Below are 3,128 nucleotides of genomic sequence, written 5' to 3'. Positions count from 1 at the left end.
CTCCTTCGTTCCAGAGAGAACAAACCGAGTTTATTCAATCGCTCCTCATAGCTTATGCCCTCCATACCAGGCAACATTCTGGTAAATCTCTTCTGCACCCTCTCTAAAGCCTCCACATCCTTCTGGTAGTGTGGCGACCAGAATTGAACACTATACTCCAAGTGTGGCCTAACTAAGGTTCTATACAGCTGCAACATGACTTGCCAATTCTTATACTCAATGCCCCGTCCAATGAAGGCAAGCATGCTGTATGCCTTCTTGACTACCTTCTCCACCTGTGTTGCCCCTTTCAATGACCTGTGGACCTGTACTCCTAGATCTCTTTGACTTTCAATACTCTTGAGGGTTCTACCATTCACTGTATATTCCCTACCTGCATTAGCCCTTCCAAAATGCATTACCTCACATTTGTCCGGATTAAACTCCATCTGCCATCTCTCCGCCCAAGTCTCCAGACAACCTAAATCCTGCTGTATCCTCAGACAGTCCTCATCGCTATCCGCAATTCCACCAACCTTTGTGTCGTCTGCAAACTTACTAATCAGACCAGTTACATTTTCCTCCAAATCATTTATATATACTACAAACAGCAAAGGTCCCAGCACTGATCCCTGTGGAACACCACTGGTCACAGCCCTCCAATTAGAAAAGCATCCCTCCATTGCTACCCTCTGCCTTCTATGGCCTAGCCAGTTCTGAATCCACCTTGCCAGCTCACCCCTGATCCCGTGTGACTTCACCTTTTGTACTAGTCTACCATGAGGGACCTTGTCAAAGGCCTTACTGAAGTCCATGTAGACAACATCCACTGCCCTACCTGCATCAATCATCTTAGTGACCTCCTCGAAAAACTCTATCAAGTTAGTGAGACACGACCTCCCCTTCACAAAACCGTGCTGCCTCTCACTAATACGCAGGCTCTTGAACGCCTGTGACCAGTTTGAACTGGCCAAGGTAATCCGCGGCAAGGGCGAGGCCGTGTTCTTTGGTAACTGGGCCGACCGGCCCTTTGTCCCCTTTACCGTCAGGTCAGATTACCTGAAGGTGCTGGGGACATGGTTCGGAGTGGCTGGGGCGTGCACCAAAAGCTGGGCGGAGCGCATCGCCAAGATACGACAGATACTGGGCTGGTGGGAGCAACGTTCCCTCTCCATTGCGGGCAAAACCCTGGTCATCAGGCGTCAGGTACTCTCGGTGTTGCTGTACGTGGCGCAGGTCTGGCCCATTACCCAACCCCACACCACAGCAGTCACCCGAGCCATCTTTAAGTTCGTCTGGAGATGCAAGATGGACCGTGTCCGAAGGGACACCATGTACAAATCTCTGAATAAGGAAGGGAGAAATGTATCCAGCGTCTCCCTCATCCTGATGGCCACCTTTGTGTGTGACTGCATCAAGCTGTGCGTGGACCCCCAGTATGCAAACACCAAGTGTCACTACGTACTGAGGTTCTACCTGTCCCCGGTGTTACGAAGGATGGGCCCGGCCTCATTGCCGCGGAACGCTCCAAGTAGTTGGACCGTACCGTACCACCTGTCCCTCGTGGAATATTTTCCCCCAGAAAAACACCTTTGACCACAAGGCAATGAAGCAGTGGTCAGCACGTAATGTCCTCGAGGCCCTCGGGGAAAAGGAGACCGTAGAGGACGTTGGATGGTTCCCTGAGCAGACTGCCAGAGTCATCTGGCAGAATGCCACATCACCAGAACTTTCAAACAAGCACCAAGACCTAGCCTGGCTGGTGGTGAGAAGGGCCGTCCCTGTCAGATTCGTCATGCACACCCGAAGGCTCTGCGCCAATGCACGCTGCCCTCGGAGTGGCTGTGGGGGAAATGAGACGGTCACACACCTCCTTGTGGAATGTGGCTTTGCAAAGAAGGTCTGGAGAGAGATGCAGTGGTATTTGTCAAGGTTCATCCCGAACAGATCTGTGACACAGGACTCTGTGCTCTACGGACTGTTTCCAGGGACACACACCGAGACAAATATCAACTGCTGCTGGAAGGTCATCATCTCGGTGAAAGACGCTCTTTGGTCTGCCCGAAACTTGCTGATCTTCCAGTGCAAAGAGCTGTCCTCGACCGAGTGTTGCAGACTGGCACATTCCAAGGTCCAGGACTACGTGCTGAGGGACGCACTCAAGCTTGGGGCAGCTGCCGCCAAGGCGCAATGGGGAAAGACCACTGTGTAAGGTCTTTCCAGCAAATGTACACCGAGGGGCGGATAACAGTGTAAAGCCCCCTCGGTCTGGGCCACCAACACTCTAATGTACAAAAGAAACATGACTTTGTAAATATTTAAGAAGGAATTGTAACGTAAAGAGTGATATGTGTATGATAATATCAAAATTGAATGGAAGAAAGTCAAGGCAATGTGTAACCCTGCCGGAAATGTACAGTCAAGACAATTTGAAATGTTTCTGTAATGCTCATGATAATTTTTTATGAATAAAGTATATTTTTTGGGGAAAAAAAAAATTCTGTTCTTTTCAGTTTAATATCTGGAACGTCCCTTATCGGGGACCATATATTAAATTGATTTTTAGAGCAGGGAGATGGACCCGGGGCTTGCTCTGTCCACTCCACGCATCGACCTGATATTGCAGTATCTCCAGGAATGGTGCACACCCCCCTTTATGGGGAATTTCCAAGTCAAAAAACAGATTGCACAGACAAAACTGCCCTTTATCTCCATTTTCTTTCATCCTCTTCAATCACAAAACGAAATTACTGCCCATTCTCCACATCCCACACACTCAATGCACCGCACTGCATCACCACTCTTTCTCAGCTTTGACAGAGAGTCAGCGGACTCAAAACCTCTTTCCTCTCCCGACAGATGCTGCCAGACTTGCTCAGATTTTACAGCACTTTCTCCTTCCTTTCTGCCTTGCCACTTTGCTTCGCACAACACCTCCTGCTGCCCAGCCAAAGTGCTCTTGTGTCTAAGCCAGCTCCGAGGCAGTGGAGGAACTCAAGACAAGGCCTCCCCGTACAGGGACGACGTCGCCGCCTGCCGCTCAGATCCCGTGTCGGTACGCAGGCTCTTGAACGCCTGCGACCAGTTTGAACTGGCCAAGGTAATCCGCGGCAAGGGCGAGGCCGTGTTCTTTGGTAACTTGGCCGACC

The 3,128-nt window shown here is 50.4% G+C and overlaps 1 pseudogene; it reads left to right on the top strand.

Moving 5' to 3' along the window:
* The first annotated feature begins 2,454 nt into the window (after positions 1-2,454).
* Positions 2,455-2,630, top strand: LOC140399804 (U2 spliceosomal RNA; annotated as a pseudogene).
* Positions 2,631-3,128: the final 498 nt, after the last annotated feature.

The sequence above is a fragment of the Scyliorhinus torazame genome, chromosome 23 (assembly GCF_047496885.1).
Source record: "Scyliorhinus torazame isolate Kashiwa2021f chromosome 23, sScyTor2.1, whole genome shotgun sequence".
NCBI lineage: Eukaryota > Metazoa > Chordata > Chondrichthyes > Carcharhiniformes > Scyliorhinidae > Scyliorhinus > Scyliorhinus torazame.
The sequence above is the reverse complement of the archived record's forward strand: the minus strand, read 5'-3'. Positions and strand labels throughout refer to the sequence as shown.